The following is a 23,663-nucleotide window of genomic DNA, read 5'->3' as shown; positions in this document are numbered from 1 at the left end:
GAGCCGAGGTGAACCAATAGCTTGGCTCGCATCTTAGAGCCCGTGCACGAGCCGAGCCGAGGTGAACCAATAGCTTGCCTCGCATCTTAGAGCTCGTGCACGAGCCGAGCCGAGAGCCTGGCTCGCATCTCAGAGCCCGTGCACGAGCCGAGCCGAGGTGAACCAAGAGCCTGGCTCTCATCTCAGAGGTGTGCACGAGTCGAGCCAGCTCGAATCTTAGAGCCCGTGCACGAGCCGAGGTGAACCAATAGCTTGGCTCGCATCTCAGAGCTCGTGCACGAGCCGAGCCGAGAGCCTGGCTCGCATCTTAGAGCCCGTGCACGAGCCGAGCCGAGGTGAACCAAGAGCCTGCCTCGCATCTTAGAGCCCGTGCACGAGCCGAGGTGAACCAATAGCTTGGCTCGCATCTTAGAGCCCGTGCACGAGCCGAGCCGAGGTGAACCAATAGCTTGCCTCGCATCTTAGAGCTCGTGCACGAGCCGAGCCGAGAGCCTGGCTCGCATCTCAGAGCCCGTGCACGAGCCGAGCCGAGGTGAACCAAGAGCCTGGCTCTCATCTCAGAGGTGTGCACGAGTCGAGCCAGCTCGAATCTTAGAGCCCGTGCACGAGCCGAGGTGAACCAATAGCTTGGCTCGCATCTCAGAGCTCGTGCACAAGTCGAGCCAGAGGCAACCACGGCTCGCATCTTAGAGCCCGTGCACGAGCCAATCTCTGAAAATATCTGCCATGTAAATCATACAAGAAGCATCATGTGAAATATGGTAAAGTCTCTTCAAAATTTTAAAAAAGTTGCTTTTCTGCCATGGGTAAGATTTAATATTAATAAGGCACATTATAGGTCTGCACTGAGAAGTACCTAAAGTGGTGGTTTTGTTCAGCTGGCCGCCTAAACCCTCGTCTTTGAAAGTGGTTGATGTGTGTGCTTAAGATCACACAGTGTAAGGGGGACGCCACGATGTAACCAGGTTTTCTGGTTTCACTTTATGCAAATCATCCAGAAGCGGCCTCTACTCCTCTTTCCTTCTATTAAAGACTTTGTTTATTTTGTGTGTACAGAGCGGATTAAAGCGTCGAGCGCCTTACACGAGGGTCACATGCATTGTTTGGAGGCCCAGGGAGGTGACGTGATCTGCCCAGAATCACAGGTTGTTCAGCCGACGCCGGGACTCGAACCTGCCTCCCCAGATCCACAGTCAGCAGCCCTGGCAGTGATGGCACCTACTGGGTAAGGAGGGGACAGACAGACAGAAGGCACAGGAAAGCTCGGCTCGTCATGGACTCGAAGTTCCAGCAGGACCTCGAGCCGAGCCAGGGCCAGGGTTCAGACTCGAGCCCGGCTCGAGCTTTCAGTGGTTCACTAGGAATGATGCAATTTCACACTCACCAGATATTGATATAAACTCTCGGTCTGTGTTTTACTAGAGAGAAGGCCATGGGGATTACAGTCACTCCTTCATGATCAGACGAAGGACTTGTGTAAAAATGTGTAGGATCCTGGAGGTCTGTGCAATGCAGGCTCACTGTTAACGTGTTTCTGCCCTCACTTAGGTTCAGCGAGGGTCATTCATCAGGGCAGGCCGCTGTTATATAGTCACTCCTTCATGATCAGACGAAGGGGTTGTGTAAAAACGTGTAGGATCCTGGGAGGTCTTTGCAATCCAGGCTTATTGTCAACATGTTTCTGCCCTCACTGCAGTTCAGTGAGGATCATTCATCAGTGCTGGCCGCTGTTACATAGTCACTCCTTCATGATCAGACAGAGGGGTTGTGTAAAAACGTGTAGGATCCTGAGAGGTCTGTGCAATCCAGGCTTATTGTCAACATGTTTCTGCCCTCACTCAGGTTCAGCGAGGGTCCTTCACCAGGGCAGGCCGCTGTTATATAGTCACTCCTTCATGATCAGACGAAGGGGTTGTGTAAAAACATGTAGGATCCTGAGAGGTCTGTGCAATGCAGGGTCATTGTCAACAAGTTTCTGCCCTCAGTCAGGTTCAGCGAGGATCATTCATCAGGGCTGGCCGCTGTTATATAGTCACTCCTTCATGATCAGACGAAGGGGTTGTGTAAAAATGTGTAGGATCCTGAGAGGTCTTTGCAATCCAGGCTCATTGTCAACGTGTTTCGGCCCTCACTCAGGTTCAGCGAGGGTCCTTCATCAGGGCAGGCCGCTGTTATATAGTCAGTCTAACTAAGAACCTGTTAGTTAGTGTGGGGCAGTAGGGGACGTGCGGAAAGAGATACAACCTTAGTTTTTCTGGTGTTCATCTACTAGTGTAGTCCTGATGAAGAGCAACACGTCATCACACGTAGCAATGAGGCGTCATCATTAGGGGCATCGTTCAGTGTGTGCACATCAGATATACCGTCAGTCAGTGCAGGAAGGTGTCGGCGCCCCAGCACCGGAGACTCCACAGTCAGTGTCACAGCGTGCTTTGGTGTATGGAGGGTCAGTTCTTACCCCCTGTGTATTAACTGATGGCTCCCTAGTGCAACCATACCCCTCCCTGCCCACTCCGAGGGACCCTTGAATATCATTCTCAGTCCGGTGCCTGTCAGGTGAGTGAGGTACGGTTTGCTAAGTACGGCCCGGGTGGCTCTCCTAGGTGCGTCCAGCGCAGAGAGAGCTTTGCGCCTCACTGACCAGCCTTCCGGTGGACGTCCTCCTGACGCGCATCACGCCAGTGGTAGGAACATGAGCGTGCAGTGACACTGGGTGAGGGTAAGAACTGACCACCCTAGCACTGGGTGAGGGCAGGAACTGACCTCCCTAGCACTGGGTGAGGGCAGGAACTGACCTCTAGAGCGTGCAGGAACACTGGGTGAGGGTAGGAACTGACCTCCCTAGCACTGGGTGAGGGCAGGAACTGACCTCCCTAACACTGGGTGAGGGGTAAGAACTGACCTCCCTACCCCAGAGCGTGCAGTGACACTGAGGAGTAAGAACTGACCTCCCTACCGCTAGTGCGTGCTGTGACACTGGGTGAGGGTAAGAACTGACCTCCATACCTCTAGGTGAGGGGTAAGAACTGACCTCCCTACCCCTAGAGCGTGCTGTGAAACTGAGTGAGGGTAAGAACTGACCTCCCAAACACTGAGTGAGTGATAAGAACTTACCTCCCTACCGCTAGTGTGCAGTGACACTTGGTGAGGATAAGAACTGACCTCCAAACCACTTAGTGAGTGGTAAGAATTGATCTCCCTACCGCTAGAGTGTGCAGTGACACGGGGAGAGGGTAAGAACTGACCTCTATAGCACTGGGAGAGGGTAAGAACCGAACTTCCTACCACTGAGTGAGTGGTAAAAGCTGACCTCCCTGCCGCTAGAGGGTGATGTGACACTGGGTGAGGGAAAGAACTGACCTCCCTACCGCTATGTGAGGGGTAAGAACTGACCGCCCTACTACTAGAGTGCGTAGTGACACTGGGTGAGGGGTAAGAACTGACCAACCTCCCACTAGTGAGGGGTAAGAACAGACCATCCTCCCACTAGGTGAGTGGTAAGAACAGACCCTCCCACTAGTGAAGGGTAAGAACAGACACCCTCCCACTAGTGAGGGGTAAGAACAGACACCCTCCCACTAGTGAGGGGTAAGAACAGACACCCACCCACTAGGTGAGGGGTAAGAACAGACACCCTCCCACTAGTGAGGGGTAAGAACAGACACCCACCCACTAGGTGAGGGGTAAGAACAGACACCCTCCCACTAGATGAGGGGTAAGAACAGACACCCTCCCACTAGATGAGGGGTAAGAACAGACCCTCCCACTAGTGAGGGGTAAGAACTGACACCCACCCCCTAGGTGAGGGGTAAGAACAGACACCCTCCCACTAAATGAGGGGTAAGAACAGACCCTCCCACTAGTGAGGGGTGAGAACAGACACCCTCCCTGTCAGAACACTCTCCTGCAGTCCCTGCCTGTCCTAAGCACCCTCATGCAGTCCCTGCCTGTCCGAAGCACCCTCATGCAGTCCCTGTCCGAAACACCCTCATGCAGTCCCTGTCCGAAGCGCCCTCATGCAGTCCCTGCCTGTCCGAAGCACCCTCATGCAGTCCCTGTCCGAAGCACATTCTTGCACTTTTTTCCCGTCTGAACCTCCCTCCTGCAATCCCTGTCTGAAGAACTCCCCTGCAGTCCCTTCCTGTTTGAAGATCCCCCCTGCAGTCCATGTCAGAAGCCCCCTCCTTCAGTCCCTGCCTCTCTGAAACACTCTCCTAGAGGTCCTGTCTGTGTGAAGCACTCTCCTGCAGTCCCTGCCTCTCCGAAGAACTTTCCTGCAGTCACTGCCTCTCTGAAGGACCCCCTGCAGTCCCTGTCTCTCTGAAGCCCTCTCCTGCCCTCCCTGCCTGTGTGTAGCACTCTCCTGCAGTCCCTGCCTCTCTGAAGCACTCTCCTGCAGTCCCTGCCTCTCTGAAGCCCTCTCCTGCAGTCCCTGCCTATCTGAAGCCCCACCCCGCAGTCCCTGCCTCTCTTAAGGACCCTCCTGCCATCCCTGCCTCTATGAAGCACCCTCTTGCAGTCCCCACCTCTCTGAAGCACTCTCCTGCAGTCCCTGCCTGTGTGAAGCACTCTCCTGCAGTCCCTGCCTCTGTGAAGTACTCTCCTGCAGTCCCCAACTACTGAAGCCCTCTCCTACAGACCCTGCCTCTCTTAAGGACCCTCCTGCCATCCCTGCCTCTCTAAAGCCCTCTCCTGCAGTCCCTGCCTCTCTGAAGCCCTCTCCTGCAGTCCCTGCCTCTCTAAAGCACTCTCCTGCAGCCCCTGCCTGTGTGAAGTACTCTCCTGCAGTCCCTGCCTCTCTGAAGCCCTCCCCTGCAGTCCCTGCCTCTCTGAAGCACTCTCCTGCAGTCACTGCCTCTCTGAAGGACCCCCCTGCAGTCCCTGCCTCTCTGAAGCCCTCTCCTACAGTCCCCGCCTCTCTGAAGCCCTCTCCTGCAGTCCCTGCCTGTGTGAAGCACTCTCCTGCAGTCACTGCCTCTCTGAAGGACCCCCCTGCAGTCCCTGCCTCTCTGAAGCACTCTCCTACAGTCCCCGCCTCTCTGAAGCACTCTCCTGCAGTCCCTGCCTGTGTGAAGTACTCTCCTGCAGTCACTGCCTCTCTGAAGCACTCTCCTGCAGTCCCTGCCTCCCTGAAGCACTCTCCTGCAGTCCCTGCCTCTCTGAAACACTCTCCTGCAGTCCCTGCCTGTGTGAAGCACTCTCCCGCAGCCCCTGCCTGTCTGAAGCCCTCTCCTGAAGTCCCTGCCTCTCTGAAGCACTCTCCTGCAGTCCCTGCCTCTCTAAAGCACTCTCCTGCAGTCCCTGCCTGTGTGAAGCACTCTTCTGCAGTCCCTGCCTGTGTGAAGCACTCTCCTGCCTGTGTGAAGCACTCTCCTGCAGTCCCTGCCTCTCTGAAGCACTCTCCTGCAGTCCCTGCCTGTGTGAAGCACTCTGCTGCAGTCCCTGCCTGTGTGAAGCACTCTCCTGCCTGTGTGAAGCACTCTCCTGCAGTCCCTGCCTCTCTGAAGCACTCTCCTGCCTGTGTGAAGCACTCTCCTGCAGTCCCTGCCTCTCTGAAGCACTCTCCTGCAGTCCCCGCCTGTGTGAAGCACTCTCCTGCAGTCCGTGCCTGTGTGAAGCACTCTCCTGCAGTCCCTCCCTGTGTGAAGCACTCTCCTGCAGTCCCCTCCTCTCTGAAGCACTCTCCTGCAGTCCGTGCCTGTGTGAAACACTCCCCTGCAGTCCCTGCCTCTCTGAAGCCCTCTCCTGCAATCCCCCCTGTGTGAAGCACTCTCCTGCAGTCCCTGCCTCTCTGAAGCACTCTCCTGCAGTCCCCGCCTGTGTGAAGCACTCTCCTGCAGTCCCTCCCTGTGTGAAGCACTCTCCTGCAGTCCCTGCCTCTCTGAAACACTCTCCTGCAGTCCCTGCCTGTGTGAAGCACTCTCCTGCAGTCCCTGCCTCTCTGAAGCCCTCTCCTGCAATCCCCCCTGTGTGAAGCACTCTCCTGCAGTCCCTGCCTCTCTGAAGCACTCTCCTGCAGTCCCCGCCTGTGTGAAGCACTCTCCTGCAGTCCCTCCCTGTGTGAAGCACTCTCCTGCAGACCCTGCCTCTCTGAAACACTCTCCTGCAGTCCCTGCCTGTGTGAAGCACTCTCCCGCAGCCCCTGCCTGTGTGAAGCACTCTCCTGCAGTTCCTGCCTCTCCGAAGCACTATCCTGCAGTCCCCGCCTGTGTGAAACACTCTCCTGCAGTCCCACACTGTGTGAAGCACTCCCCTGCAGTCCCTGCCTCTCTGAAGCCCTCACCTGCAATCCCCCGTGTGAAACACTCTCCTGCAGTCCCACCCTGTATGAAGCACTCTCCTGCAGTCCGTGCCTGTGTGAAGCACTCTCCTGCAGTCCGTGCCTGTGTGAAGCACTCTCCTGCAGTCCCCTCCTCTCTGAAGCACTCTCCTACAGTCCGTGCCTGTGTGAAGCACTCTCCTGCAGTCCCCCCTGTGTGAAGCCCTCTCCTGCAGTCCCTGCCTCTCTGAAGCCCCACCCCGCAGTCCCTGCCTCTCTTAAGGACCCTCCTGCCATCCCTGCCTCTATGAAGCACCCTCTTGCAGTCCCCACCTCTCTGAAGCACTCTCCTGCAGTCCCTGCCTGTGTGAAGCACTCTCCTGCAGTCCCTGCCTGTGTGAAGTACTCTCCTGCAGTCCCCAACTACTGAAGCCCTCTCCTACAGACCCTGCCTCTCTTAAGGACCCTCCTGCCATCCCTGCCTCTCTAAAGCCCTCTCCTGCAGTCCCTGCCTCTCTGAAGCCCTCTCCTGCAGTCCCTGCCTCTCTAAAGCACTCTCCTGCAGCCCCTGCCTGTGTGAAGTACTCTCCTGCAGTCCCTGCCTCTCTGAAGCCCTCCCCTGCAGTCCCTGCCTCTCTGAAGCACTCTCCTGCAGTCACTGCCCCTCTGAAGGACCCCCCTGCAGTCCCTGCCTCTCTGAAGCCCTCTCCTACAGTCCCCGCCTCTCTGAAGCCCTCTCCTGCAGTCCCTGCCTGTGTGAAGCACTCTCCTGCAGTCACTGCCTCTCTGAAGGACCCCCCTGCAGTCCCTGCCTCTCTGAAGCACTCTCCTACAGTCCCCGCCTCTCTGAAGCACTCTCCTGCAGTCCCTGCCTGTGTGAAGTACTCTCCTGCAGTCACTGCCTCTCTGAAGCACTCTCCTGCAGTCCCTGCCTCCCTGAAGCACTCTCCTGCAGTCCCTGCCTCTCTGAAACACTCTCCTGCAGTCCCTGCCTGTGTGAAGCACTCTCCCGCAGCCCCTGCCTGTCTGAAGCCCTCTCCTGAAGTCCCTGCCTCTCTGAAGCACTCTCCTGCAGTCCCTGCCTCTCTAAAGCACTCTCCTGCAGTCCCTGCCTGTGTGAAGCACTCTCCTGCAGTCCCTGCCTCTCTGAAGCACTCTCCTGCAGTCCCTGCCTGTGTGAAGCACTCTGCTGCAGTCCCTGCCTGTGTGAAGCAGTCTCCTGCCTGTGTGAAGCACTCTCCTGCAGTCCCTGCCTCTCTGAAGCCCTCTCCTACAGTCCCCGCCTCTCTGAAGCCCTCTCCTGCAGTCCCTGCCTGTGTGAAGCACTCTCCTGCAGTCACTGCCTCTCTGAAGGACCCCCCTGCAGTCCCTGCCTCTCTGAAGCACTCTCCTACAGTCCCCGCCTCTCTGAAGCACTCTCCTGCAGTCCCTGCCTGTGTGAAGTACTCTCCTGCAGTCACTGCCTCTCTGAAGCACTCTCCTGCAGTCCCTGCCTCCCTGAAGCACTCTCGTGCAGTCCCTGCCTCTCTGAAACACTCTCCTGCAGTCCCTGCCTGTGTGAAGCACTCTCCCGCAGCCCCTGCCTGTCTGAAGCCCTCTCCTGAAGTCCCTGCCTCTCTGAAGCACTCTCCTGCAGTCCCTGCCTCTCTAAAGCACTCTCCTGCAGTCCCTGCCTGTGTGAAGCACTCTTCTGCAGTCCCTGCCTGTGTGAAGCACTCTCCTGCCTGTGTGAAGCACTCTCCTGCAGTCCCTGCCTCTCTGAAACACTCTCCTGCAGTCCCTGCCTGTGTGAAGCACTCTGCTGCAGTCCCTGCCTGTGTGAAGCACTCTCCTGCCTGTGTGAAGCACTCTCCTGCAGTCCCTGCCTCTCTGAAGCACTCTCCTGCCTGTGTGAAGCACTCTCCTGCAGTCCCTGCCTCTCTGAAGCACTCTCCTGCAGTCCCCGCCTGTGTGAAGCACTCTCCTGCAGTCCGTGCCTGTGTGAAGCACTCTCCTGCAGTCCCCTCCTCTCTGAAGCACTCTCCTGCAGTCCGTGCCTGTGTGAAACACTCTCCTGCAGTCCCTGCCTCTCTGAAGCACTCTCCTGCAGTCCCCGCCTGTGTGAAGCACTCTCCTGCAGTCCCTCCCTGTGTGAAGCACTCTCCTGCAGTCCCTGCCTCTCTGAAACACTCTCCTGCAGTCCCTGCCTGTGTGAAGCACTCTCCTGCAGTCCCTGCCTCTCTGAAGCCCTCTCCTGCAATCCCCCCTGTGTGAAGCACTCTCCTGCAGTCCCTGCCTCTCTGAAGCACTCTCCTGCAGTCCCCGCCTGTGTGAAGCACTCTCCTGCAGTCCCTCCCTGTGTGAAGCACTCTCCTGCAGTCCCTGCCTCTCTGAAACACTCTCCTGCAGTCCCTGCCTGTGTGAAGCACTCTCCCGCAGCCCCTGCCTGTGTGAAGCACTCTCCTGCAGTTCCTGCCTCTCCGAAGCACTATCCTGCAGTCCCCGCCTGTGTGAAACACTCTCCTGCAGTCCCTGCCTGTGTGAAGCACTCTCCTGCAGTCCCTGCCTCTCTGAAGCCCTCTCCTGCAATCCCCCCTGTGTGAAGCACTCTCCTGCAGTCCCTGCCTCTCTGAAGCACTCTCCTGCAGTCCCCGCCTGTGCGAAGCACTCTCCTGCAGTCCCTCCCTGTGTGAAGCACTCTCCTGCAGTCCCTGCCTCTCTGAAACACTCTCCTGCAGTCCCTGCCTGTGTGAAGCACTCTCCCGCAGCCCCTGCCTGTGTGAAGCACTCTCCTGCAGTTCCTGCCTCTCCGAAGCACTATCCTGCAGTCCCCGCCTGTGTGAAACACTCTCCTGCAGTCCCACACTGTGTGAAGCACTCCCCTGCAGTCCCTGCCTCTCTGAAGCCCTCACCTGCAATCCCCCGTGTGAAACACTCTCCTGCAGTCCCACCCTGTATGAAGCACTCTCCTGCAGTCCGTGCCTGTGTGAAGCACTCTCCTGCAGTCCGTGCCTGTGTGAAGCACTCTCCTGCAGTCCCCTCCTCTCTGAAGCACTCTCCTACAGTCCGTGCCTGTGTGAAGCACTCTCCTGCAGCCCCCCCTGTGTGAAGCCCTCTCCTGCAGTCCCTGCCTCTCTGAAGCAGTCTCCTGCAGTCCCTCCCTGTGTGAAGCACTCCCCTGCAGTCCCTGCCTCTCTGAAGCACTCTCCTGCACTCCCTGCTTCTCTGAAGCACTCCCCTGCACTCCCTGCCTGTGTGAGGCACTCTCCTGCACTCCCTGCCTGTGTGAGGCACTCTCCTGCACTCCCTGCCTGTGTGAACCTCTCGCCCTTAAGTCTCTGCCCATGTGCAGTGCACTGCCTGCAGAAGCACTTCCTGGGTGAAGGCCCCCTGCCTTCAGTCCCTCCCCCTTCCCTCCAGCAGACAGCCCTCACCCCCCCCCCCCCCCCCCCCCCCACCCCCTGTGTTTGTGTTGTCAGGCAGGCCATGCTGTCAGGAAGCAGGAGGGCTGTGGAGGGAGGGGTAGTAGGAGGAGGGTTGTGAAGGGAGGAAGGCGACTGTGGAGGGAGGGGCAGGGGGAGGGCTGTGGAGGGAGGGGTGAGGGCATGTGGCTGCTGACCGCCTTAAAAACTAAAACTTTACAACAACTCTGGGAGGTGGAGGCTGTCTGTGGAGGGCAGTAGGAGGTCTGTGGGTCAGAGGGAGGGCTGTGGAGGGAGGAGCGAGGAGGGCTGTGGAGGTGAGGGGAAGGGCTGTGGCGGTCGGGGGTGGGCTGTGGAGGGAGGAGCGAGGAGGCTGGGGAGGGAGTGGAAGGGTTGTGGCGGTCAGGGGGAGGGCTGTAGATAGAGGGGAAGGGCTTTGGCGGGCAAGGGGAGGGCTGTGGAGAGAGGGGTGAGGGCATGTGACTGCTGATCGCGTTACAAACAAAAACTTTACAACAACTCGGGAAGTGGAGGCTGCGAGGTGAGGAGGAGGGCTGGGGGGGCAAAGGCCCAGGGGTGAAGAAGTGTGTGTGTAAATGGTAAGGGAAGCAAGGCTGTACCTGGAGTGTAAAAGGGAGCATGGCCAGGAGGGGGGTCTGTGAAGGTCTAGAGTGGGGCTGCGTAGGTCCACAGGTGGGACTGTGGAGGTCAAAAGGGGGCTGATGAAGTCCAGAGGGGTCTGTGGAGGTCCATTGGAGGCTGAGGAGGCCCAGAGGGAGGCTTGGAGATCGGGATGGGGGCTGATGAAGTCCAGAGGGGTCTTTGGAGGTCCATTGGAGGCCGAGGAGGTCCAGAGGGAGGCTTGGAGATCGGGATGGGGGCTGTGAAGGTCTAGAGTGGGTCTGTGGAGGTCCACAGGAAGCTGAGGTGGTCCAGAGGGAGGCTTGGAGATCGGGATGGGGGCTGTGAAGGTCTAGAGTGCGTCTGTGGAGGTCCAGTGGAGGTTGAGGAGGTCTAAAGGGAGGCTTGGAGATGGGGATGAGAGCTGTGAAGGTCTAAAGTGCGTCATTGGAGTTCCACAGGAGGCTGAGGAGGTCTAGAGGGAGGCTTGGAGATCGGGATGGGGGCTGTGAAGGTCGAGAGTGGGTCTCTAGAGGTCCAGAGCTGATCTGTGGAGGTCCCGAGGGGAGGGGGAGGTGGGTAGGTTCTGTGACGGTCCACAGTGTTTCTGTGGAGGTCCAGAGGGAGGCTTGGACATCAGGATGGGGGCTGTGTAGGTCTAGAGTGGGGCTGTGTAGGTCTAGAGTGGGGCTGTACAGGTCCACAGGTGGAACTGTGAAGGTCAAGAAGGGGCTGAGGAATTCCAGAGTGGGGTCTGTGGCGGTCCATAGGAGGCTGAGGAAGTCCAGAGGGAGGCTTGGAGATCAGGATGGGGGCTGTGAAGGAATAGACTGGGTCTGTGGAGGTCCTGAGAGGGCTTAGGAAACTCAGAGGGTTTCTGTGGAGGTCCAGAGGGAGGTTTGGACATCAGGATGTGACTGTGAAAGTCCAGAGTGGGGCTATGAAAGTCCAGAGTGGGGCTATGAAAGTCCAGAGTGGGGCTGTGGAAGTCCATAGGTGGGGCTGTGGTGGTCCATGGTGGGGCTGTGGTGGTCCAGGATGGGGCTGTGGAGATCCAGAGGTGGGGTTGTGGAGGTCTTGACGTGGGGCTGTGGAGGTCTAGAGGTGGGGCTGTGGAGGTCTAGAGGTGGGGCTGTGGAGGTCTAGAGTGGGGTTGTGAAGGTCCGGGGGAGGAGGGGGACTTTTGAAATCTAGAGGGGGGATGTTGAGGTCTAGAGTGGATATGTGGAGGTCTAGAGTGGGGCTGTGGAGGTCCAGAGGTGGGGCTGTGGCAGTCCAGAGGTGGGGCTGTGGCAGTCCAGAGGTGGGGCTGTGGCAGTCCAGAGGTGGGGCTGTGGTGGTCCAGAGGTGGGGCTGTGGCGGTCCAGAGGTGGGGCTGTGGCGGTCCAGAGGTGGGGCTGTGATGGTCTAGATTGGAGCTGTGGAGGTCCAGAGGTGGGGCTGTGGCGTTACAGAGGTGGATCTGTGGAGGTCTAAAGTGGATCTGTGGAGGTCTAGAGTGGGGCTGTGGCGGTCCAGAGGTGGGGCTGTGGCGGTCCAGAGGTGGGGCTGTGGCAGTCCAGAGGTGGGGCTGTGGCGGTCCAGAGGTGGGGCTGTGGTGGTCCAGAGGTGGGGCTGTGATGGTCTAGATTGGAGCTGTGGAGGTCCAGAGGTGGGGCTGTGGCTTTACAGAGGTGGATCTGTGGAGGTCTAAAATGGATCTGTGGAGGTCTGGAGTGGGGATGTGGCGGTCCAGAGGTGGGGCTGTGGCGGTCCAGAGGTGGGGCTGTGGTGGTCCAGAGGTGGGTCTGTGAAGGTCCAGAGGTGGGGCTGTGGTGGTCCAGAGGTGGGGCTGTGATGGTCCAGAGGTGGGGTTGTGATATTCCAGAGGTGGATCTGTGGAGGTCTAGAGTGGTGCTGTGGTGGTCCAGAGGTGGGGCTGTGATGGTCCAGAGGTGGCGCTGCGGAGGTCTAGATTGGAGCTGTGGCGGTCCAGAGGTGGGGCTGTGGTGGTCCAGAGGTGGGGCTGTGGTGGTCCAGAGGTGGGGCTATGGTGGTCCAGAGGTGGGTCTGTGAAGGTCCAGAGGTGGGGCTGTGGCGGTCCAGAGGTGGGGTTGTGGCGGTCCAGAGGTAAGGCTGTGATGGTCCAGAGTTGGGGCTGTGGAGATCTAGATTGGGTCTGTGGAGGTCCAGAGTGAGGCTGTGGACGTCTAGAGTGGGGTTGTGGAGGTCTAGGTTGGGGCTGTGATGGTCAATAGGGGTCCGTGGAAGTCCAGAGGGGGTTTGTGGAGTTCAGAGGGGGCTGAGGAAGTCGAGAGGGAGGCTTGGAGATCAGGATGTGGGCTGTAAAGATCAGGATGGTGGCTGTGGAGGTCGAAGGAGGGGGCTGTGAAGGTCAGGGGCTGTGGGGATGCAGGGGCTGTTGACCTGTGAGAAGTGGAGATACGGAAAGGCTTGCAGTGGTGCAGTAGCTGGGAGAAGGCTGCAGTGGAAGCAGGGAGTAGGCCTTGGGCTGTCACCTGTCTCGCCCCCTCCATTGGGGCTGCTGGAAGGGGTTCAGGGCTTGGGTCTCTAGTGAATCTGCTTCTACTGCTAACCTGCACCTTTCACCCCCCTGACACAGGTCATCAGAGATTGATGGGACACCCATAGGTTCATGGGACTCAGAGGCCACCTCCACAGGGTGTCTGGCTGCTCTTCTAAGAGCCAGTATTATGCTCTTGCCCAGCTTCTCGTTGGGGGGGGGGGGGGGGGGGGGTGGCATTGTCTGCACCTAAGCCCTGTTGCCTACTTCCACAGGTGGGCCCCACCTGATCCCCACCACCCTGATGTCCTCACTGCCCTCTGAAGGTTTCTACCCCTCTCTCTGCCCTGAGTACCTCTCCTAGACTCACTGCCTTCTAAATGTGTCTATCCTTCTTCATGCCCTCTCGGAGTACTTGTCCAGATCTCACTGCCCTTTGAAGGTTTCCACTCTTCTCTATATCCTTCAGAGTACCTGTCCCAATCTCGCTGCCTCTTGAGGTTTCCATCCTACTCAGTATTCTTTCAGAGTACCTGCCCCAATCTCACTGCCCTCTGGAGGTTTCTACACTACTTATTATTCTTTCAGAGTACCATTCCCAATCTCACTGCCCTCTGGAGGTTTCTGTCCTACTTAATATTCTTTCAGAGTACCTGTCCCAATCTCACTGCCCTCTGGAGGTTTCTATCCTACTCTATATCCTTCAGAGTACCTGCCCCAGTCTCGCTGCCTCTGGAGGTTTCCATCCTACTCAGTATTCTTTCAGAGTACCTGTCCCAATCTCACTGCTCTATGAAACACTCCCACAGCAGGACTCTCCTGAGCCATGCAGGGCTCCCCTATCAGGTTTTCTACTGTACCTGCATCATGCAGGGCTCCTACTCCAGGTGTTCTAATGTACCAGCATCATGCAGGGCTCCCACACCAGGTGTTCCAATGTGCCTGAACCATGCAGGGCTTCTAAACTAGGTGTTCTTATGTACCTGCAGCTTGCAGAGCTCCAACACCAGATGTTCTAATGTACCAGCATCATGCAGGACTCCCACACCAGGTATTCCAATGTGCCTGAACCATGCAGGGCTTCTAAACTAGGTGTTCTTATGTACCTGCAGCTTGCAGAGCTCCAACACCAGATGTTCTAATGTACCAGCATCATGCAGGGCTCCCACTCTAGGTGCACTAATGTACCTGCATCGTGCAGGACTCCCACACCAGGTGTTCTAATGTACCTGCATCGTGCAGGACTCCCACACCAGGTGTTTTAATGTAACTGCATAATGCAGGACTCCCACACCAGGTGTTCCAGTGTGCCTGCATCATGCAGGGCTCCCACGCCAGGTGTTCTAATGTACCTGCATCATGCAGGACCCCTGCACCAGGTGTTCTAATGTAACAGCATCATGCAGGACTCCCACACCAGGTGTTCCAATGTACCTGCATCATGCAGGGCTCTCACACCAGGTGTTCTAATGTATCTGCATCATGCAGGGCTCCCACACCAGGTGTTCTAATGTGCCTGAATCATGCAGGGCTCCCACACCAGGTGTTCCAATGTACCTGCATCATGCAGGGCTCCCACTCTAGGTGTTCTAATGTATCTGCATCATGCAGGGCTCCCACACCAGGTGTTCCAATGTACCTGCATCATGCAGGGCTCCCACACCAGGTGTTCTAATGTACCTGCATCATGCAGGGCTCCCACACCAGGTGTTCTAATGTGCCTGAATCATGCAGGGCTCCCACACCAGGTGTTCCAATGTACCTGCATCATGCAGGGCTCCCACTCTAGGTGTTCTAATGTATCTGCATCATGCAGGGCTCCCACACCAGGTGCTCTAATGTACCAACATCATGCAGGGCTCCCACTCTAGGTGTTCTAATGTACCTGCATCATGCAGGGCTCCCCCTAGGTGTTCTAATGTACCTGCATCATGCAGGGCTCCCACTCTAGGTGTTCAAATGTGCCTGCATAATGAAGGGCTCCCACACCAGGGGTTCTAATGTACCAGCATCATGCAGGACTCCCACTCTAGGTGTTCTAATGTACCTGCATCATGCAGGGCTCCCCCCTAGGTGTTCTAATGTACCTGCATCATGCAGGGCTCCCACTCTAGGTGTTCTAATGTGCCTGCATAATGAAGGGCTCCCACACCAGGGGTTCTAATGTACCAGCATCATGCAGGACTCCCACTCTAGGTGTTCTAATGTACCTGCATAATGCAGGGCTCCCACACCAGGGGTTCTAATGTACCAGCATCTTGCAGGCACTCTGTACTGTCAATCAATCAATCAATCAAGCTATTTGTAAAGCGCACTACGTACCCGTTAGGGTTTCAAGGCGCTGAGGGAGGAGGGGGGGGTGCTGCTACTGGTCAAAGAGCCAAGTCTTAAGTAGTCTCCTGAAGGTGAGTAGGTCCTGGGTCTTAGCGGCGAGGTAGGAGAAGGATCTGCCACCTGAGGTTTTACGCTGAATGCAAGGGACGATGGCGGGGGCGAGGTTGGCAGAGCGGAGTTGGCGGGGGGGACGTAGGTGTTGAGTCTGTTGTCCAGGTAGGCTGGTCCGGCGTTGTGGAGTGCCTTGTGAGCGTGGGTGAGGAGCTTGAAGGTGATCCTCTTGTCCACAGGGAGCCAGTGGAGGTCTCTCGGGTGGTGGGAGATGTGGCAGCGGCGGGGTACGTCGAGGACCAGGCGGGCGGAGGCGTTTTGGATGCGTTGGAGGCGTCGTATGTCTTTAGCTGGGATGCCTGTGTAGAGTGCGTTGCCGTAGTGTAGCCTGCTGCTGACGAGGGCCTGGGTCACCGTTCTTCTGGTTTCCGTTGGGATCCATTTGTAGATTCTGCGGAGCATGCGGAGGGTGTTGTAGCAGGAGGAGGAAACTGCGTTGACCTGCTTGGACATGGAGAGGGAGGAGTCGAGGATGAAACCCAGGTTGCGTGCGTGGTCGGCAGGTGTTTGCGGGGGGCCCAGTGAGGTGGGCCACCAGGAGTCGTCCCAGGCGGAGGGGGTGCGTCTGAGGATGTGGAAGAAAGGCAAGTTGTCCAATCCGAAGATCCATTGGGCAGGGCTACTTTTAAACATTTAAACAAACCTTATTTAAAATCCTACTTCCCGGAGCAAAACTACCAACACAGAAAATATAGGGGGTGATTCTAACCCTGACGGGCGGCGGAGGCCGCCCGCCAGAGTTCCCCCCTCCAGAACACCGCTCCGCGGTCATAAGACCGCTGCGGTGATTCTGGCTTTTGCACTGGGCTGGCGGGCGGCCGCCAAAAGGCCGCCCGCCAGCCCAGTGCAAAAGAGCCTTCCCACGAGGACGCCGGCTCAGAATTGAGCCGGCGGAGTGGGAAGGTGCGACGGGTGCAGTGGCACCCGTCACGTATTTCAGTGTCTGCAATGCAGACACTGAAATACAATGTGGGGCCCTCTTACGGGGGCCCCACGACACCCCATACCGCCATCCTGTTCCTGGCGGGCGAACCGCCAGGAACAGGATGGCGGTATGGGGTGTCAGAATCCCCCATGGCGGCGCAGCCATGGGGGATTCCCAGGGCAGCGGAAAACCGGCGGGAGACCGACGGTTTTCCCTTTCTGGCCGCGGTTGAACCGCCGTGGTCAGAATGCCCTGCGGGGCACCGCCAGCCTGTTGGCGGTGCTCCCTCCAACCCTGGCCCCGGCGGTCTTTGCATTATTTTTTTTTTTTTCGTATACTTTGCCAGTGAAAATTAGTGTTTCATTCAGCAGAAGAAATATTTTGTTTACCCACATATTGCTAGAAAGGATGGCTCTATTATCCTGCTAAAATCCCTTCTATTTTTAAACGCTCTCTATAGTTTCAGATTTTTCTCACAGGACAGTGGTTGTTTATGCATCTGTTTCCAACAGGAATCAGCTCTGCAGGACACTCCTCTAGATTACATCCTTCGTATGTCGGTCTTTGAACCTTTCTTTGCAGAAGAGCTGATTGCCTTGAAGTTTGCCCTGGCCTCTTTTGGGTCCGTCTACTGACAGCACTGGATGTTTTAAGACTTCATGTCATTCATTCTTTATAAAAGTACAGGAAGGTGTTCAGCTTGAGAGTGGGCACTGCCTGCCCTGTGTGTATCTGTGCCATGGCTTGCCCTGCTGGGATGGGCACATTGTCCTGTGCATCCTGTTGTGTAGTTTCCAAGGGAGACCCAGTGTGTCTTCATTCTCTGCATTTAGTAAGCTGATTGAACTCCACTGCAATGGCTTTATGTGTATTTTTGTTGACAAAGTGTGTGCTGTTTGTGTGCCTTCGCTTGCCATAAAGACACAGTGCTTGTCACTAATCATCCTTATCGATTCATGTGGTTTATTTTCCTGTCACTGTATATTGTTGAATAGTCGTTTTTTCTTAAAAACCCAAAGACTTGCATGTACCCACGCTTTCTTATAGGTGCAACAAATGACTCTAAGGTGGTATATTTTGCTGCGTATTCCTTTTCAGCTTAGCACTTATAACCCAGCTTCATGTGCTCACTTCTTTTTCTAACACAAATGTCCTGTGAAGGCAGAGCTCAGCTCTGCGAACGTAGTCTGTCCCGCGAAGAGCTCCTACTCCGAGCCGAGTGCACTACGCATTGGTCCAACTATTACCCAACTCTTCCCGTAAGTAAATGCCAGCCCTATTGGCTTTGCAGTTCTCGTGTGGGCATGTCAGGGTACTTCTCTGGCTGTCACGTGGAGACAGACAGAGAGACAGCTTTGCAGACCCTGCCAGCTCTGGTGGGCATTGCCCGCCCGAAGAATGGTAGAGTGGATTACATCAAACACATCGGATTGCTTGAATGAAGAGTTTAATATTTCCTGCTGTTTTTGTAGCATCTATCGCCCCCTTTCCGTGTTTGCAATCACTGTGGCTCCTGATTGTTCCACCTGGATCTGATTTACAACTCAAAGCCTTCGTAGTCTGACGTGTCCTGAAGAGAGCCCCAGAATTCAGCTGCAGGACTGATAATTCCAAATCACATGCTGGGGCTCCATGACCAGCTAGATAGGGTAAACTCTTCGGGTTTTAGATTCAACTGCTGTTCGCTTGTGGCAGTCACGCTTATTCACTCAAGCACTCATTCACTCAAGCACTTATTCGCTCAAGCACTTTATCCACAATGCACTGTGTCGTCAACACGGTTCATTATGTATTCTAAATGTGGGTTGTATGTACACACACCTGGAAATAGTTCACAAAGTTCACAACATTTTCTTTCGTTGTTTAGTACAGATCAGATCACCTTCCGCACTGATGGCTTGTGGTCAGAAGGGATTGCGCAGGAGGGTCATTCTGCAAGGAAGCATAGCGCTGGGTAGAATGCTATGTGGCATAGGTAACCTGTGTGTGAATGAATCCCCGGGCACCATTGTTCACACCTGTTTGTTCACAGTATTTGTGGTGAGTTACAACGATGTGTGTGTCTGCAAATGTCACAAGGCTGGATTCTAACCCCCTTTCATCACAAAGTTCATTTTAATACAGCATTGGAGCGTTTGCCATTCAAGCCATCAGAACTTAAACAGGGTTGCAGAAGGTGCGGGATTTTGTAACCTGACTGCCTCCTTAAGAAACATAAGAGTTATTTTTGTGAGAGAGTGGATTATTGTTCGAGGTGGGCAGTCCCACCTCAGGGGAGGATGCAAGTAACTTCTCAGGATGAACCCCAACGACACTAAATGAACCTGAGCTCCTCCCCAGGTGGCTGTGGCTCAGAGCAGACAGGCTTAACTTAGGCAATATGTAAGGTATTTATACAGTATCGAAACAGCGATAAAGTCAAAATGCCGATCAATAAAAATCCCAAACTGAATTAGAAAACTAAAGTAAAATTTAGTAAACAAAGCAACAAGATTTCAATAAGGAGAACTGAGATATACATTTTTGACGTTTTAAGTAAAGATAGTGCCACAAAGCACTAAGCGCCAATGATAGTCTGTTGAAACAATAGACCATGCCATAGGCAAGCTCACTGTGAATATTCAGGCCAACACGATGGGCCGCCGGTCGGATAAGCCAAGCAGGTTCCTCCCAGTGGAAGATTTTGACTTCTGATTTGGTCTTTTTTATGGAGCTCAAAACCCTTGAGGGAGGCAAGTCTGAAGCTGTGTCTGAGCAAATGCATTCAAATTGGACACCTTTGCTGCGAGGTTCCCCTGACGCCTGCAGAGGTCTTGGAAGTCAAAAGAAATGCTGACTTTTCTGACTTTCTCAAGCAGATGTTCTGGTCACTTACAGAGCTCCCAGGACCTTAGGGACAGCACTTAGGGGCAATGACTCAATCCAGCAAAGGCCACCAGCAAAGTCCAGTCCAGGTCCAGTTGGTGCTGGTGACTTCAGGAAAGAGACTCCTTGCACCTTATTGTGTCTCTGTAGCCACACAGGAGGTCAGCCAACTGACCCTTGGTGTTCACTCGTTGTCAAAGGTACGAGAGAGAGAAGATCCAGTCCTTCAGGGCTCCTCTCGGGTCACAGACATCAGATCCAGTCCTCTACTCATCGTCTGCAGGTCCAGATAGTGGTCTGAAGACGGTGCCACAATAATGGTTGGCACCAGCTAGTGGGTTGAGGTGACTCCTGGTTCCTCCCTATCCAGTGGTGTAATCCTTCACACCTCATTAAGGTCGATCACTTGGCTGGGCAGCTACTGGAGTGCTGATGAATTATGGCCCCCAGGAGCTTCAGGCAGAGAAAAGATAACTTTTATAAAGTTACTTTTCCTAAATATTTGTTAAATATCCAACTTCATCAATCAATTGGGAATAGTACTTGAGATAACTGTCTTGAGATTTTGGGTTAGTAGTTGAAGAGGGTAAGGACCGACCACAAGTAATAATTGCAATCCTTGTCAGGGTGAACCACTAAATTCACTTAAGAAACCTCAGCTCAATCCCTTGCAGCTGTGGCACAGAGCAGAAAAGAACAGATGATGGACGCAATGCAGAGCAAATCAAACATTCACCCCCAGTCACAAAGATCTGGGTTTAATCCATCGTTTTTTTGCTCACCACGCCACCCCAGGTTGGACCCAGCCTTATGCAAATCAGTCTTGATCCTGTTCCCAATGGGAACAGTCCAGCCCAAGCTGCCAAGCCAGGTCCTCCCTGGACCGGAAACAAGCATCCTATGACCGGTTTCTGGATATCACCCTTCATCAGCCAGGCTAGCTTGAATCCAGTGGTGCAGTGAGCACGGGACCCACGTCTGGGCATACCCTTCCCACTTGGGGCAACAAATGCAAAAAAGAACTGATGATGGACGGAATGCAGAGCAAAGTTTTTGTTTCCTTCTACCGATAAGTGCACCGGCCAGCCCTCCCCCATTTCCATTCCGGTTCCCTCAGAAGTAAAGTCCTCGCTTCTTTGAGGCCTGAATACAGCAGTCAGTGGGTGGAGCACGACCCTTAGCGTTTTAGTGTTGTGGGGGGGGGTTGCACCCAGTGTATGCAGCGTTTATAATAACTTCTGATGTACATTTATTTTCAAAAGACATAAAGGGGGGACCAGGAGCATTAAAGATCCAGCATACCTGCTCTTATGGATCCCCTTTGTTGGGGCGTGTCACGCATTGCAGCACCGGCTCGACGAGGAGCAGGCCCTATGATGAAGCATGACAGCCACCTGGGTGCGTGAGGGCTCTTCCTCCTAAAGAAACAGTTTTCTGTTCCACCGTGGGGTACTGGTCCGACCTGTTTCTGTTTCTTTTTTCTCCCTTCCTCTTTCTTCTCCGTGGCCTGACGCTGGCCTGGAAGGAACTGCGTACCTTGGTTATATATGTACACTTATTTTCTGCAGCACGCAAAGGGTGGTAGAAGACACAAACATCATTTTCATTCTAATAACTCGTTTTTTGCCTGTGAGTTACACAAATACCTTCTACCGTGAAGGCATCCAGCACTTTGAGGATTCATGATATATACATTTCACTGCACAATTATCGGCTCCAGCGGCTTAAAAAAGTAAAGCTAATTGTGCCTGTTCTATATAAACTTATTTACCCTTTTGTGACTTTACAAGCATCTCTATTCTACTTCAACGTGTCCTTTATGTCATTTCAGATCAAATTCTTCTTCATGTTCTTGTTTTACAACCCATTGCTCAGTAGCTGGAGACCATCATTGTTCCATGTGCGATTGACTAGTGATCTTGCAATCTCTTCTTGGAATAAATATCCACCCTAAAGCACTGTAGTGCAGCGTCTGTGCATCCATAGGGTCTCCTGTGCTCTCTTTCAAATATATGAGAAATAGAAGTGTTTCCAGATCCGTGGGTTGCACAAATGTGTCTGGGGGGCTTCGAAGGGTTAATCTTGTTGTAACTAGGTCCATTGGCCAGCTCTGTGAGTGACAACATGTTTCTGATCCTGTGAGCATCCACTTGAAATGAGTGCACTCAGTGCCAGACCTGATGGGCCAGTCCCTCAGTTTTCCATTTTTTCCTCATTTATTTCCTTCTAATCTTTTTATTTTCATCGGTTAGCACATACTACAACTCTTCAGACAGGGCTAACAGGCTGCTTGCTTCCTGTTAATTTAATCTGTAGTGCCCTGCATACTGAGAAACCACAGCTGTTAGATGAGGTCACCAGCATGGAGTTTCATGCTCCATAGTGTCACTATTTTACCATTCCAAGATGGCCAACATATTGGTTCTAAACATGGCTGCCATGCTGGCACTACAAAGCAATGGAACACCATGTACAATACCATTGCAAGAGGGCTACCTGCTGCTATATTGATTGATTTTGCAAGCACATGCCTGTCATGTTTAGATGGGAGTATGTTTTCTTTTTCTACTTTGATTCTTTTAATTTATCTGGCATTTCTTGTTGAGTTTGTGTGCGAGTTTCTTGAAGTTGTGTAGGTGGATGAATGCAAGAATGGGTGGGTGGATGAAAGGACACGCGAGGGCTAAAATGATTGAGAAAGTGCATGTATGATGACTAATTGGTACCTAAACCTTTCATTGACACAGCACTTTCATTTAGAAGCCAGACATATTGGCATTGCCACTGCTTGTTTTACTTTGTCGGTTGTTAAAGCGGATTCGGATTGCAGAGGGTGTTGTTTAAAAGAAAAATCTGCTGTTGTCAAGAGTTCACAAATTGTGAAATGTAACAGTACAGGGAGCCTGATCCTCTGTTCTCCCAGAGGTCTCTACTGAGACCTGATCTTCAAGTGCCACCAGCATCTGAACAACTGCATGACCTGGTGAACTAGGGCGTCACTTCTAGGATACTCATAGAGTCCACAGGGACTCCCAGTTCTCCTGGCCAAGCCTTTTCTCTGCATCTAGTAAACAAACGTTTGGGGATAGTTTCTCCCCCACTGCAAATCTGTTGCCCTATATTGCAAAGAGTAGTGGGTGGCAACAGCCGCCCTAGAGTAAAGCATGTCTGATCTTTCTTAATTGCTATGTTAATTTGTAAATGGCAACTTCGGCAGCCTATTTGCAACACTGATTAAAAACTGATTGCATGTGCCATTTGTACAGAGCAATCCTAGTCGAAAAGACAGCGTCCATCAATCAATCAATCAGTCATTTGTAGAGCGCAGCACTGTCACCCTCAGGGGTATCTGGGCACTGAGGGTGCCAAGTCTCCACCAGACAGCCAGGTCTTGAGTTTCTTTCTGAAGTCTGCCAGGGAGGGTGCTGTTCGGAGGTGGGGGGGCAGGTCATTCAAGGTCTTGGAGGCGCTGTAGAAGGAGCTGCCTCCGCTGCGGCTGTAACTGCGACGGATGCGGGGTGTGTGCGCGAGAGAGGAGGAGCGCATGGGTCTTGAGGGTAGGTGGAGGTCCAGTCGATGGTTGATGTAGGCCGGTCCAGGGGTCTTGAGGGTAGGTGGAGGTCCAGTCGATGGTTGATGTAGGCCGGTCCAGGGGTCTTGAGGGTAGGTGGAGGTCCAGTCGATGGTTGATGTAGGCCGGTCCAGGGGTCTTGAGGGTAGGTGGAGGTCCAGTCGATGGTTGATGTAGGCCGGTCCAGGGGTCTTGAGGGTAGGTGGAGGTCCAGTCGATGGTTGATGTAGGCCGGTCCAGGGGTCTTGAGGGTAGGTGGAGGTTCAGTCGATGGTTGATGTAGGCCGGTCCTTGATTGAACTGCATCTCTTCTCGTAGCGCCGTACAGGGTCAAAGACAAGCATACAGTCAGTGAGTGAAAGGAGAGGTGGTTGGGTATTGGATTTTTTTTTTTATAAATCAATGTTATATAACAGCATCCTAACCAGTGCAGTGCCAATGGAAAATATAACTCCGTAGTACAGTTGCAAAAGTCACGCAAAGTAGTGTCTCCATCACTGCAATTTGTAAAATGCCCACCACTTGCCCCCTAAATTTGTGTGGGCAGTCTCTCACCTCATAAATGGGTTCCTTCTGCTTGGCACAACAGTCCTTGCCCCCCTGCCAGCCAAGAGGCCACAGCAGGCCCCATGGCTGTTGTCTAAGTGCAAGCGATACCACGTTTCCCCAGCAGTGTGCCTGCCCTATGACTGAGCGTTCTCCCCTGGAACCACCCATGTTCTTCAGAAGTCCCAGCTATGCAGCTTGGAGGGTTGGGGAGCAGAGGGGTAGGTTCTATGGAGTACCCCAATACTTGTGAGATTGTGTTGAAGCTTTATTTCCAATTGCGCACAATAATCGGACAGGGCCAGACCATATGATAGAAGTCTCCCCGGTCCCCAGGGCGACGGAAGCATCTTGGGGATAGGTTTGTGTGTGGGCTCGCCATAGTTGCACTGGGATGTAGTAAGCCAGGTGTAGGTGCTTCAGTTGTATCATTCTAAGGCGGGAGGACATGGGCAGTACCCTCCGAGCCATTTTGCCATCCATCCAGTCATCCTCATCTAATTGACCAAGCCATCCTTCCCACTGTT

At 54.3% G+C, this 23,663-nt stretch overlaps 1 protein-coding gene across 6 annotated transcripts in view; it reads left to right on the top strand.

Moving 5' to 3' along the window:
• Positions 1-1,106: 1,106 nt before the first annotated feature.
• Positions 1,107-23,663, top strand: part of NR1H3 (nuclear receptor subfamily 1 group H member 3) — a 218,731-nt gene continuing 196,174 nt past the window's right edge. For 4 of the 6 annotated variants that reach the window (XM_069221649.1, XM_069221650.1, XM_069221653.1 and 1 more), the window contains exon 1: positions 10,117-10,201. The gene's annotated coding sequence lies outside the window, so the exon portion shown is untranslated. Of the gene's footprint in view, positions 1,226-10,106; positions 10,202-23,663 lie in introns of those variants that run through there. The other 2 variants (XM_069221646.1, XM_069221645.1) reach the window with 2 other exon arrangements.

Source organism: Pleurodeles waltl, chromosome 3_1, assembly GCF_031143425.1.
Source record: "Pleurodeles waltl isolate 20211129_DDA chromosome 3_1, aPleWal1.hap1.20221129, whole genome shotgun sequence".
NCBI lineage: Eukaryota > Metazoa > Chordata > Amphibia > Caudata > Salamandridae > Pleurodeles > Pleurodeles waltl.
This window is presented reverse-complemented; position numbering and strand designations above follow the sequence as displayed.